This window comes from Cervus canadensis, chromosome 24, assembly GCF_019320065.1.
Source record: "Cervus canadensis isolate Bull #8, Minnesota chromosome 24, ASM1932006v1, whole genome shotgun sequence".
Taxonomy (NCBI): domain Eukaryota; kingdom Metazoa; phylum Chordata; class Mammalia; order Artiodactyla; family Cervidae; genus Cervus; species Cervus canadensis.
The window spans coordinates 20,935,247-20,950,521 of NC_057409.1; the positions used below are offsets into that span (position 1 = coordinate 20,935,247).

General features: G+C 37.1%; 1 non-coding gene across 1 annotated transcript; it reads left to right on the forward strand.

The window, feature by feature from the left end:
• The first annotated feature begins 1,432 nt into the window (after nucleotides 1–1,432).
• Nucleotides 1,433–1,526, forward strand: LOC122426941. Its single transcript, XR_006265290.1, has one exon. It is a non-coding gene; the product is annotated as a small nucleolar RNA SNORD91 family (small nucleolar RNA).
• Nucleotides 1,527–15,275: the final 13,749 nt, after the last annotated feature.

Consider the following 15,275-nt stretch of genomic DNA (forward strand, 5'->3'; position numbering starts at 1 on the left):
ATGTGGTATAAGTCAATATCACTAATACAGTGCAAACCCACAGTGACTTTGTGTTTCTAATATTCTAAAGAATTCTAAGGGGTTCACACAACTTAGTTTTGATGGAGTTATAATTCTTTTAAAGTTTCAGTAAATAGTGATTGATGTGAACAGAAGTTAAGGTAATGTCAGTTATTTTAAATGTCTACATTTATGCACAGATCCTTCCGATAAAACACATCCCAAGTTAACAGGTAGAGGAAGTGATATGAGTAATGCTTTATAAGAATGTGCTATATGGTATTATTTTTTATTGGAGTATAGTTGCTTTACAAATGTGTTTGTTTCTTTGTACAACAACATGAATCAACTAAATGTGTACATATACCCCCTCCCTCTTGAAACTTCCTCCCACTCACTCCATCCCATCTCTCTAGGTCACTGCAGAGGGCCAAGCTGAGCTCCTTGTGCTATATAGCTGGCTCCCACTAGCCGTACACCCATGGGAGTAAATCTTGCACATTGGAGTGTCAGTGCTACTGTCTCAGTTTGTCCCACCGCCCTTTCCCCAACCCTGTGTCCACACGTTCATTCTCTGTCTGCATCTCTCTCCCTACATCTCCCCCTCTCATCCCTCTCTCCCTACTGCAAACAGTTTCCTCTGTACCATCTTTCTAGATTCCATACATACGTGTAAATCTATATGATAATTTTAAGAGTCAACGTTTTATTTTATCCCAATAAAGTGTTTATTTGGTTTTTGTTTGTTTTTATGTCAAAGTTTTTTAACATATGTTTTAAGGTCTATTTTCTATTCTCTGTCAACAGCATGTTAGTTTCTACCATATATAACAATTTTTCATTTTTGTTCCTCCACATATGTTTTTTCCTCTTCTTCCGGTGAGCTTCAGCCTTTTAGCTAATTCATCTCCTGATGACTTTCCACACTTCCAAATTAATAATTTTTGCTCTCCCAGAAGAGAGGTAAAAGGCAGATGTTTTTCATTCATAAGACCATGATTCCCTTTGTTTTCTGTTTAGGAGGTTCATATTAGCTATCACTCAGAGTTGATGTTAAACATTCCAAACAACACCCCTACATTAAAAAGGATTTTATTATCTTATTCTCTGTGACCTCTAATTGACCTTTCTGATATGCTCATTCTTGAGAAAGTGTTCCTTTTTAAGAGGCATAAATCCTTTTGAGAATCTGATGAAAATAAATCTTCTTTCTCATTTACAAATACTACACATGATTTCGGGAGATGCATAGACTCTGGAGGCCCATACATGAACCAAATATTATGAACACCTGCTGTAACTGATCAATTTCTCTGTTAAGAACATTTCATTATGGATAGTTTTTCTAGAATTATTCACTTTTTGCCACCTATCTTTACTCTCTACTCTGCTACCGTCTTTACTGCATCTATGTTTTTTTTTTTTTAATGTCCCTTTCAGCCAATAATGTTTCTATTAAAATTATCTGAACCTGTCTGAAGCATCGCAGTGATGAATAATTTTCAAGTTTCATTTCTCTGATGTCATCCAAAAGGCTGTTAATAGTGAGCAAACTCTTGTCCTATTGATTTTTATAAATGAAACAAAATAGATAAATCCATATTCAGCCAGTGTGAGATGAGTATATTGTATAGTACCGTATATCAGTTCAGTTCAGTCACTCAGTCATGTCTGAATCTGCGACCCCATGAACCGCACCACGCCAGGCCTCTCTGTCCGTCACCAATTCCCGGAGTTTACCCAAACTCATGTCCACTGAGTCAGTGATGCCATCCAACCATCTCATCCTCTGTCATTCCCTTCTCCTCCCGCCCTCAATCTTTCCCAGCATCAGGGTTTTGTCAAATGAGTCAACTCTTTGCATCAGGTGGCCAAAGTGTTAGAGTGTCAGCTTCATCAGTCCCTCCAATGAACACCCAGGACTGATCTCCTTTAGGATAGACTGGTTGGATCTCCTTGCAGTCCAAGGGACTCTCAAGAGTCTTCTCCAACACCACAGTTCAAAAGCATCAATTTTTCGGTGCTCAGCTTTCTTTATAGTCCAACTCTCACATCCATACATGACCACTGGGAAAACAATAGCCTTGACTAGATCAACCTTTGTTGGCAAAGTAATGTCTCTGCTTTTTAATATGCTGTCTAGGTTGGTCATAACTTTCCTTCCAAGCAGTAAGCCTCTTTTAATTTCACGGCTGCAATCACCATCTGCAATGATTTTGGAACCAAAAAAAAAAAAAAGTCAGCCACTGTTTCCACTATTTCCCCATCTATTTGCCGTGAAGTGACGGGACCAGATGCTATGATCTTAGTTTTCTGAATGTTAAGCTTTAAGCCAACTTCTTCACTCTCCTCTTTTACTTTCAACAAGAGGCTCTTTAGTTCCTCTTCACTTTCTGCCATAAGGGTGGTGTCATCTGCATAACTGAGGTTATTGATATTTCTCCCAGCAATCTTGATTCCAGCTTGTGCTTCTTCCAGCCCAGTGTTTCTCATGATGTACTCTGCATATAAGTTAAATAAGCAGGGTGACAATATACAGCCTTGACATACTCCTTTTCCTATTTGGAACCAATCTGTTGTTCCATGTCCAGTTCTAATTGTTGCTTCCTGATCTGCATACAGGTTTCTCAAGAGGAGGTCAGGTGGTCTGGTATTCCAGTCTCTTTCAGAATTTGCCACAGTTTGCCGTGATCCACAGAGTCAAAGGCTTTGGCATAATCAATAAAGCAGAAATAGACATTTTTCTTGAACTCTCTTGCTTTTTAGATGATCCAGTGGATGTTGGTAATTTGATCTGTGGTTCCTCTGCCTTTTCTAAAACCAGCTTGAACAAACGGAAGTTCATGGTCCGCGTGCTGTTGAAGCCTGCCTTGGAGAAATTTGAGCATTACTTTAATAGCCTGTGAGATGAGTGCAATTGTGCAGTAGTTTGAGCATTCTTTGGCATTACCTTTCTTTGGGATTGGAATGAAAACTGACATTTTCCAGTCCTGGAAAATGTGGCCTGTGGCCACTCCTGTGGCCCCTGCTGAGTTTTCCAAATTTGCTGACATATTGAGTGCAGCACTTTCACAGCATCATCTTTTAGGATTTGAAATAGCTCAACTGGAATTCCATCACATCCACTAGCTTTGTTCATAGTGATGCTTCCTAAGGCCCACTTGACTTCACATTCAAAGATGTCTGGCTCTAGGTGAGTGATCACACCATCGTAATTATCTGGGTTGTGAAGATCTTTTTTGTACGGTTCTTCTGTGTATTCTTGCCACCTCTTCTTAATATCTTTCTGCTTCTGTTAGGTCCCTACCATTTGTGTCCTTTATTGAGCCCATCTTTGCATGAAATGTTCCATTGTTAGCTCTAATTTTCTTGAAGAGATCTCTAGTCCTTCCCATTCTATTGTTTTCCTCTATTTCTTTGCATTGATCACTGAGAAAGGCTTTCTTATCTCTTCTTGCTATTCTTTGGAACTCTGCATTCAAATGGGTATGTCTTTCCTTTTCTCCTTTGCTTTTTGCTTCCCTTCTTTTCACAGCTATTTGTAACCTTATATCAAGGGGAGTGTAAAACTCAACCTGAAATGGTTTATCTGTGCTGCTGCTGCTTCTGCTAAGTCTCTTCAGTCATGTCCAACTCTGTGCAACCCCATAGATGGTAGCCCACCAGGCTCCACCATCCCCGGGATTCTCCAGGCAAGAACACTGGAGTGGACTGCCATTTCCTTCTCCAATGCATGAAAGTGAAAAGTGAAAGTGAAGTCGCTCAGTTGTGTCTGACTCTTCGTGACCCCATGGACTGCAGCCTACCAGGCTCCTCTGCCCATGGGATTTTCCAGGCAAGAGCACTGGAGTGGGGTGCCATTGCCTTCTTTGGGTTTATCTCTAATAGTCACATTTATACTAAACAGGAATGCTGATATTGTTCATGACTGATATTAATTTAAGGGCTTCCCAGGTGGCACAGATTATCCACCTGCCAATGCAGGAGATGCAGGTTCGATCCCTGAGTGGGGAAGATCTCCTGGAGAAAGAAATGGCATCCTGCTCCAGTATTCTTGGCTGGGAAATCCCATGGATAGAGGAGCCTGGTGGACTACAGTCCATGGTGTCACAGAAAAGTCAGACACAACTGAGAACATAGACATAATATTAATTTATTATTTTCACAATAACAATGCTAAATATGTCATTACTATCTTTTTTCTTTACTGCCTCCTCCTCCTCCTATCACAGGTGACATAAATTCAAAGAGGTTAATTAAACCTTACTCAGTTTACTTACTCGAAAACTAATAGAAACTGGCTTCAAACACAGATTTCTGTGACTTCAGGGGCACGTCACATCTTCTTTACCTCTTATTTACAATAGTAGGAGGGGAATGTTAGTATCTATGAATTTACCCATCCATGCATCCACCCACATACACATACAGTTAGTAAGGGCAGAAAGAGAGAAAATGTATGAGATACATATGAGATTATGTGGGAATTAGGGGGAGCCAGGAAACACTTGGACTGTTCTTCATGGAAAAAAAGGACATTAGAAACATACCATGAATGATACCTAAAACTGAACAGGGAATAGTAGAGAAGAGTTGTGAAGGCTGAGGAACTTGTAGAAATGTATACATAGGGCATGATTGGCAGTTCTGCTTGGCTAGAGTAGAAAATGTGGAAAGTAGAATTAGGAGAGAAAATAAATGTTGGAAGGAGTTGTAGGCCAGACACCAGAGAACTTTGAATTCCAGGAATAGGGGTATGAACTTGTTTTAGCAGGAGTGAACAATGGAAGATTTTAAACAGAAAAAGGTCATTATCAGGACAATGTTTGTACATGGCTCTGGTTTACAGGGAGCAGGGAGATTTGCCTTGTGTAGAGATGGAGATATGTGGTCATTCTTTTGGCCATATTTATCAAATTAAGACATAAATGATGGCCTTCTCTCTGGAGGGAAGCCCTGTTATTGGAAAAATTATACAACTAATACAAAGAGAAACCTGACACTTCTCAGACTGCTTAATGAGGTCTAGTCTTTCGTATAATGGCAGCTTCCACATTCATTTCTGTTCCCTTTCTCTCTCATCTTTGTTTTTGATTCATTTTTGTAGGAATTGCATTCAGAAGACTTTTTTTTTTTTTTTAAAGATATATAGGACCCTCTTCTGCTGTTGTACTTTTGACAATTTCTCTTCCACTCACTTTACCACCTGCTGCTCTGCTCCTATTCTTATGGTCCTAGATTTAAGAGTGTTGGTCCATGTGTTAACTTCTCTTGGAAACAATAATATGCTTCATCATTGATTATTCTTACTTCTGTGTACTCCTCTCTTCCTTCCTGATATCAGCCCACTTTCTACCATATATTTTCACCATCATATTCCATTTCTTCTTTGTGTGTTTCTGATTTCTTTATGAATGGTTTCACAACATGGATGCCCTGATCTCTGTTGAGCCTTTCTGTTTAAAGGATAGAATCCTGTTCAAGGGATACAATTCCTGATTTCTGTTGAGCCTTCCTGTTTAAGGGACAGAGACTATGTGGGTTGGTTCAAGGGTTTAGGTCTACTGATGATTTTGTAAGTGTGAAGAAAGTACCTGTCCCGACCAGAGATGGAAAGAGTTGATGGGTCCAAAAGTAGGATGCTCAGATTCTGTCAAAAATCAGGCAGATCTGGACTACAGAAAAAACAAGATCTTTAGGATCTTTAATGAGCATGGGTGCACAGGTAGTGATAAGGAAGAAATTTTTTAAAAAAATTAAAAAGGGTAATAATAACCAACAAGCATACTAGATGTTGAATGGTTTCCCAAGAGCTATAATTTATGTAGGGCTTCTTACTTGTTGATGGGTCAAAGCTGCTTAAAGTTAAGTTTTGGGATTATCAGTCTTATTTATCTTGCTAAATTTTCCCATCTCTTTCTTCTCTAGCTATACTCAGGCATATAGTTCATCATTTGGATAAAATACCACACTGGCATTATTTGCAGATCTTGAAACATTTTCAGATGCTTCCTAGGGAATACATCTCCTTGGGAGATCCAGAAGAAAAAATTGTGTTTTCTCTAATCTAGATTTTCTGTGCCAATGGTAACATGGTAACATAGATATCTCCATGATTTCTAGAAGAATAGGCTATTGCTTTCCTGATCAAACTTGATTTTAATAGAGGCTTATTTTATTAATGTGATTCACTATTCCTTCTCACATGTTCTTTCCCTTTCAGATTGTTTTTTGGACTATAGGGTTTAACACCTGGACAATCATCTGAAAAATCTCATTCATGTAATGAGATTCAGTGAAATCTCATTGAATGGTTTCAAAGAGTGAACTGTCATGAAATGGTACTGTATCATAAGGGGACAAAGAATTCTGTAAGATGTTTCATCCCTTACTTGTTCACTCTGTCCCAGTATCTTAAGTCTCATTTCAGGCAGGAAGGGAAAATGCAGATATATCAGGAAGAACTTGAAGTCTCTATGGTAGGAAACAGGTGTTAATAGAAACCATGATACTTTCTTAGATTTTATCAATTCCTTTATCAGAAATTATAAGAAATGCTCAGAAACTGGATGATTTACCTATTTTACTTGTAAATGAGTTAAATTAGGTACATGCATCAAATAAGCAATAAATTACATGAACTGCATTAGCTAGTAGCTTTGGGACCAAATGTACATAACTTCTCCCTCCACATGTGTTCTTTTCTTATTTGGCTTCGTTTAAGATGGCATCCTTTCTAATTCAGCAGCCTGACCCTGACACTAATGAAAATACTTGGGGCCTCACTGGATGAGGCAATTCAGTCTACTTTTCCAAACAGATAAGATGGTGGAGTCATTGTCTGTTATCTTTATGTGTGAACAAAAGCCACATTTCCTGTGGTAACAGGCCTGATTAGGCTTAAAGGTATAAAACAGGATGTTGAGGATTATGGTATATATAGTTCAGTTCAGTTCAGTCACTCAGTCGTGTCTGATACTTTGCAACCCCATGGACTGCAACACACCAGACCTCCCTGTCCATCACCAACTCCAGAGTTTACTCAAACTCATGTCCATTGAGTCGTTGATGCCATCTACCCATCTCATCCTCTGTTGTCACCTTCTCCTCCTGCCTGCAATCTTTCCCAGCATCAGGATTTTTCCAATGAGTCAGTTCTTTGCATCAAGTGGCCAAAGTATAAGAGTGTCAGCTTCAACATCAGTCCATCCAATGAACATTCAGGACAGATTTCCTTTAGGATTGACTGGTAGGATCTCCTTGCAGTCCAAGGGATTCTCAAGAGTCTTCCCCAACACCACAGTTCAAAAGCATCAATTTTTCAGTGCTCAGCTTTCTTCACAGTCCAACTCTCACATCCATACATGACCACTGGAAAAACCATAGCCTTGATTAGACAGACTTTTGTTGGCAAAGTAATGTCTCTGCTTTTTAATATGCTGTCTAGGTTGGTCATAGCTTTTCTTCCAAGGAGCAAGCATCTTTTAATTTCATGGCTGCAATCACCATCTGCAGTGATTTTGGAACCCAAAAAAATAAAGTCTCTCATTATTTCCATTCTTTACCCATCTATTTGCCATCAAGTAATGGGACCAGATGCCATGATCTTAGTTTTCTGAATGTTGATCTTTAAGCCAACTTTTTTTCTCCTCTTTTACTCTCATCTAGAGGCTCTTTAGTTCTTTTTCGCTTTCTGCCATAAGGGTGGGGTCATTAGCATATCTGAGGTTACTGATATTTCTCCCGGCAATCTTGATTCCAGCTTGTGCTTCATCCCGTCCAGCATTTCTCATGATGTACTCTGCATATAAGTTAAATAAGCAGGGTGACAGTATACAGCCTTGATGTATTCTTTTCTCCTTTTCTTATTTGGAAACAGTCTGTCTGTTGTTCCATGTCCAGTTCTAACTGTTGCTTTCTGACCTGCATATAGATTTCTCAAGAGGCAGGTCATGTGGTCTGGTATTCCCATCTCTTTCAGAATTTTGCACAGTTTGCCATGATCCACACAGTCAAAGGCTTTGGCATAGTTAATAATGCAGAAATAGATGTTTTTCTGGAACTCTCTTGCTTTTTCAATGATCCAGCAGATGTTGGCAACTTGATCTCTGGTTCCTCTGCCTTTTCTAAAACCAGTTTGAACATCTGGAGGTTCACGGTTCATGTATTGTTTAAGCCTGACTTGGAGAAATTTGAGCTTTACTTTACTAGCATGTGAGATGAATGTAATATTTGAGCATTCTTTGGTATATAGCTAGTGTCTATATATTTTAATTTTTATGTGTTCATAGTTAAAATAGTACAATATTTGTATGTTCTGATATTATGGGTCATATAGTCCATAAATATTTTTTTAATAATCTGAAAACTATTTCATTAAAAATTTAAGTTCCTTTTTGAGTAGTTTAGAGGTATAGAAAAATTTACTGATATTAAAAATTGTTAGTTATTATTATTAATAATACCATTAGCAGTCTAATCTCATGGGAACCACAAATGTTATGAGCTTGTAACTCCTTCTAAATAATTACTTATAAATCATGTATTTTGAACTCAAATAATTTGAACTCAGTTACTTCTAAAATTCTTTAAATCAAAATTCTATTTGATACAATTCTTTGATTCTGCTGATTATACAATATCAGCTGTTCAATTTAGAGAAGGACTTTAAGATTAAATCTATGATATTTAATTATATAGATTATATAATGATGAATAAAGATATTAGTCTTAAATGAAAGAATTAACATTTATATTTTTGAGTAATATGCTTCTTAATTTACTTCAGCTCCACAGTATTCCCTAATGGTAATAATTTAAGAAAAATCTAATCTATGTTTCTAGACCTGATCACATTTTTAATGAAAGATCCAATTAAGAAAAAGTCTCACTAATGATATATCATTGGTAATTTTGAATATCTTATATTAGTAGGAGACATATTTTTTCTATTTCTTCCTTGTTTTCTTATTTGTTATCATGCTTATAGTTGTTACTGTCATTATTAGTTATCATAATATAATCATTTTATTTAGTACATGCCAAATAATTAAACCTTTTAGTAATCTTGTTCCTTATAGAACACTTCAAAAGTTTTAATGACTACAATATGCCCATGTACTTTTTCCCATCCCAACCTTTGCTAAGTGCATAATTTTCTCAGCTAATTGAATGAGACGATTGTTCTGAATTGTCTCCTTTGGGTTATAAGTTAGATAAAACTGGCCCAATAAAATTTTCATAAATGCGTCTTTCATTGTGAATTCACCTGATTCAAGGCCTGTTAGCTGTTTTCTGTCACTTTAGATAATGTGATTGCATACAACTCTTTGGTTTAGGATTTTCCCCACTACTAAATATATTTGATGGGCATTTCCACAGGTGATTTAGTTTTTTATTTGTTTGTTGTATTTATTACTTTTCCACACAAGTCACCTCTAAACAGTCCCGATGCATGCCATTTTTTTCTGAAGTAAATTCTCAGGAAAGTCAAGTTGGAATGTGTACATTCCTTTCTTTTCTTGCTTCACTGCCCTTCTACGCTGGCCCCCACACCTTGGGCTATGGGAAGGGGTCAGAGGGACAGACATTATTGAGAGTAATTTATTCCAGTCCACCTAGTCAGTTGAAATATTTCCTGAAGGAAGTTTTCATTCAGTTGATGCCCTGAAGGGTTAAGAAAACAGAAACCCATGGTATTACAGAGCTGCTGTTATGGATGTTTCCAAGGAAACCATACCAAGAATGTTTAAGTGTCTTGTTTCTCCCCAAACCCACCAGAGTGTAGCTTGTTTGAGGTTTTGATGTCCTCTTAATTCTTGCCATAGCTGCTCTGTGGTAGGGTTTCCAGCAGAGCAGGGATCTCGTGGCTGCCAGAAGCCCTGGCTCACAAGCCAACCACGCTCTAGCTAAACTCAGTTCTGTGTCTTCCTCCTGAAGAAGTTAAGGACCATTCAAAATCAAATGGAGGTTGATTTTTTTTTTTAAAGTTTCTTTAATTAAAAAAAAAAAGGCCCAATTATACATTATTTTTCTCCAACAGGCACAGGAGCAGATCATTTAAATATTTCATCAAAAATTAATAATAAATGAATTTGAGTTGCCAAGACCATTAGAAGACTGAATGTATGTTGTAGATCAGATCATGCTGTTTAACAAGGTTTTTTAAGGAGCACAGGAGGTGGGAGGGACTTATTGTGCTGAGATTTCCTCTGCTTTAAGTGGCTATAAACAATTTCTAAGGTCATTGCATTTTTTTGGAAATTGTATACATCTAAGTGCTCCAAAGTAGCAATTTGATTGAACTTGACTTAAAATATTTTCATAATTAAATTCTACAAAATATTTAAGACATTCTTTTAAAATATTTTCTCAAATGACATGAAGCCAAAAGAAACTTGAGTTATTTTCATTCAAAATGTATAGGGACAGAAAAATCTCTCTCTCTCACTTTCTCTCTCACTCTCTCATAATGCATGCTAGCATGTACATGTATATGGGTATGATAGTTCTTTTTTATACATATTCAAAATACTTAAAATTATACGAATATACACAATGAAGTGAGTACTTGTATTTTTATTTGGATATCAAAATCAGTTAACCAAGTGATCTCACATACATATTTCTACCATTCTTAAATATTTGCAAAGAGAGAAATGCAAATTAAAAATAATGTTTAATCCTCTCTATTCCTAGAAGTATGATAATATATAATTCTGTATTTACAACTGCAATTATATACTTTATCCTATTCCATTTTAGCATCACTTATTCCACATTATGTATAATGTAAATGTAAATGTTCTATGTACATATACATTTTTGCATGTTTTATTCTATATACATGTTTTATTCTATATTATATATCACCTGAATGTATACGTTCTATGTACAGAGGACTTCCTTGGTGGCCCAGATGATAAAAGAATCTGCCTGCAATGGAGGAGACTCAGGTTCAGTCTCTGGGTTGGGAAGATCCCCTGGAGAAAGGAATGGCAACCCACTCCAGTATTCTTGTCTGGAGAATTCCATGGACAGAGGAGCCTGGTGGGCTCCATGGGGTCACAAAGAGTCCCACATGACTGAACGACTAACACTTTCACTTTCTTTCATATATTCTGTATAGGATACATTTTAAATATATAACTGTTCAATTGCTTTGTCTTCCATTTAATTTCTGTCTAATAAGGCTGGTTTGTCATTTGCCATGTCACATTTTCCTTTATTCCAGGTCTGATAAAAATTGCTGAAGAAACACAAATGTGTTGTATTTAACTAGGTTTGTTGCATGTTTATCTAAATCACTGTTGCTGAAACATTGTCACTAGTATGTTTGGGGCAAACATTGATAGTGTCCAGTAAAAAAAGGTAGTGAGCACTATAGGAATCTTTTTTATTCATATCTGATCTATTCTTAAAATGTGTTGGATAGAAAAAATTCAGAGCACTACGGCTTGTATTCCATTATTTTTAATTGGAAAAGTAACTTGCTCTTAGCCCACCTAGAATCTCTGGTAAATATCACTAAACACTCAAACAAATATACAAACTACCCACTGAAGATATTACTTAAGTGTCAATTTTCCTATTATTTAACTCAGTGAACTCAGCACATAAGTTTGTATGCAGTACATTGTGATAGTTGGCACTACTTGATATTAATTATATTTCCTCTGCTTTTTAATGGAGCTTCTTTCTTGGCTCAGACACTGAAGAATCTGCCTGCAGTGGGGGAGACCTGGGTTCAATCACTGGGTTGGGAAGATCGCCTGGGGGAGGGCATGGCTACCTACTCCAGTATTCTTGTCTGGAGAGTTCCGTGGACAGAGGAGCCTGGAAGCCTACAGTCCGCGGGGCAAAGAGTCAGACACGACTAAGTGACTGTCACTGTTCTTCATTGTTTGATGCACATGTGAACAAGCAATGAAGCAAGATGCAAAACTTGTACATTGAATGCAAATAATGTGAACACGCTGAAAGCATCAATGTTAAGGAAATAAACAAGAAGCTTTGGAGGTTTCTTGAAATACCTTTTTGCCTTTTCCTAGAACAATTTTCATGCAGATTGAAATGAGGCAAATTGGCCGCCAGCCAAAAGCCAGCAACCATTACATCTGTCTTTTCCTTATTTTTATGGAATCACTGAAATGAGGTGCAGTAAAGAGCTATGTCTCTCGGTTTAGGTTCCCCAGAAAGCAAACCCTGAGATGAAGACTTGGGTGAAGGTAGTTTATCTGAGAGCTGGTCCCAGGAAGAGGAAGTGAGGAAGCAGACAAAATGAAGCAGGAAGCTAATAGAAGACTGCGTTCTAGGCAGTACTACTGTGGGCAAAATGATTTAATTCTCTGGAGAAGTTTGCAAGAATTGAATGCAAAATAATGGGAAACAAGAGACTACTCTCCGTCACCTGTCAGGCTCCCTGGGTTGAGGATGGGCTGTCCTGAGGTTATTTACTCCTCTGCATTTCCAAAGGCAGGCCTGCAGTGGGCCAATGGGCTTTTGTAGCTGCTAAGAAACTCCTGGACAGAAAACCAAAATGATAATGCAGTCAAGGCTGTGAGCATTAAGTGTCAGAATCGATGGTCGATGTCTGGGCCAGCTACAGCTGAGATCAAAAGTGGCTATGGGTACAGAGGTAGAGCATCCCAAGTGGTGATTACAACTGCATTCTACCAAGGTGTGCACTCAAATCATCCTGCTCTGCAGATATTCATACTGTCTCATCTAATGCGTGAGTTTGATTTCAGTTGACTTAATTTGCAATCACAAGCATTCTCACAGAAACAAGATCTAAGTTTCTGGAAAACTTTCAATTGCTGGTAACAAAAAAAGAGAAGGGTGACAGTGCTGCTCAAGCTTGATTTTATGGAAAATCTTAGATGGCTCACTCTCAAAATTATCTAAAATAGTTTCATTTCACCAATATTTAATGTCAAATAACTTTGGCTTAACTAAACCATTAAAGAGAAACTTACATACTTAAAGTTAGTAATAAGTTTTATAGTTTTATATTTGTAATCACTTTTTGAAATTTAAGAAGAATTTTTCACAAAATTCCCAAGCTTATTACTTATGGTTAGATTGAAAAATGAATCTTTTACTGAAGAAGATATCATTTTTCTCCCTAGACCCTTGCATAAGCTGTATTTTAGGAACTTTCCTTTCCTTGGTTCTACATTTCTTAAAGATTCCTTAGCCTGTGACTTTTTATTACAACAGGTATACTCTGCTGTTTGAAAATTTGCTTTTGCCATTGTATTTTTATGAAAGAGCTATATTAGTACTTGTTTTTGGTAACTGAAAGAAATCTAAAGAGTGGTTTCATTTTTACAAAATAAAAATGGAAAAAGCAAAAATAGCATTCAGGATCTGTAACTGCTTGATTTAAGCCATTCTGATTTATGAAATGTTTCATAGGAACACTCTACTTTCAGATAGCAAGGGAATTCTGTATCCCAAGGATAAACTTTTCTTGAGACTACAAAGTGCTATTAAAGAAATTAAAAAGTACAGGCAAACCTTGGAGATGTCACAAGTTCAATCCCAGACTACCGCAGTAAAATATTGCAATAAAGTGAGTCACATGTAGTTCTTGGTTTCCCAGTACATGTAAAAGTCATGTTTATATTATCCTGTAGTCTATTAATTGTACAATACTATTATGTCTAAAAATGTACATTCTTTATTTTAAAAATACTTTATTTTTAAAATATGCTAGCCACCATCTGAGCCTTCAGTAAGTTCCAGTAGTAACATCAAAGAGTACTGGTCACCTATGACCAGTAACAAACATAACACAGTAACAAACGTAACACCGTAACAAATGTAACACCGTAACAAATATAAAAGCAATGAATAAGTTTGAAATACTGGGAGAGTTACCAGAACGTGACTCAGAGACAGAAAGTGGGCAAAGAGTGTTGAAAAATGGCATCAGTAGGTCTGCTTTATGCAGAGTTGCCACAGACCTTCAATTTGTAAAAAAACATAGTACCTGTGAAGTACAAAAAGCAAATCACAATAACACAAAGATGCCAGTACTGGTTTTAAGTTTAGTTTCTAAAATTTTTAGTTTCAAACGCAGACATAAATAGTGTCATTTTCTTTTAACCAAATCATATTTAATCAAAATTTTAAGCACTAAATCATGAAATGTACTAAGCTCTTCTGTCTAACTATCTGTCTGTACATATATTCAGGGCTCCCCAAGTGACTCAGTGGTAAAGAATCCACCTGCCAATACAGGACACGTGGGTTTAGTCCCTGGGTCAGAAATATCCCCTGGAGTAGGAACTGGCAACCCACTCTAGTATTCTTGCCGGGAGAACCCCATGGACAGAGGAGCCTGGCAGGTTACAGGCCAGGGGGTCACAAAAAAGTCAGACATGACTTAATGACTAAGCAGCAACAGTACATATATACAAGATATTTATAATGTTGAATATAAAATAAGATATTAATATATATTTACATATTACATTTAAATTATCTAAATACAAATATATACATCTATAATATACATGTATTTTAAATAATTTTAACACATTAAAATTATAGGGACTTCCCTATAGCTCAGATGGTAAAGAATCTGCTGCAATGCAGGAGACCTGAGTTCAAACCCTGGGTCAGGAAGATCCCCTGGAGAAGGAAATGGCAATCTACTCCAGTATTCTCGCCTGAAGAATTCCATGGACAGAGGAGACTGGTAGACTACAGTCCATGGGGTCACAAAGAGTCAGACACGACTGAGTGACTAACACACAACACATCAATAATACTACAAGTGTTTTTCACTTTGACAAATTCTCTTATTGGTGGAATAGAAATTTCCTTACCATTTAAGACACAGTAATAACAATTATACTTAATATAGTACAGTTTTTAAGAATCTGAATTCATGATACAATAGCTTTAATTCTTCTTCCATCTACCCCTTCATGATCAGATTTAATTTGGGGAGATTTACTATCACCTCTCTTAGTTACAGCACATAAAGTCAAATGTTGGAAAGTGAAATATTTTCATGAAAACAGGTTTTGGCTGAAGAGAAAGCGTTGGAGCGTTTACTTCACCACAGTCATATGTCTAGGGAGTCTCCACCTCAGGACTCAGAGACTGGAGTGGCAATGCCCTGGGGTTGTGACATTGTGCTGAGGAATTCTGGGCTTCTTGCTACCTCAAGGGCAGGGGTGAAACGTACAAGTGAGTTCTTGTTATGCAGATGGTTTCAAACTTATATAAAGAATAATTGGGTTTATTTCTTCTCAACTTCC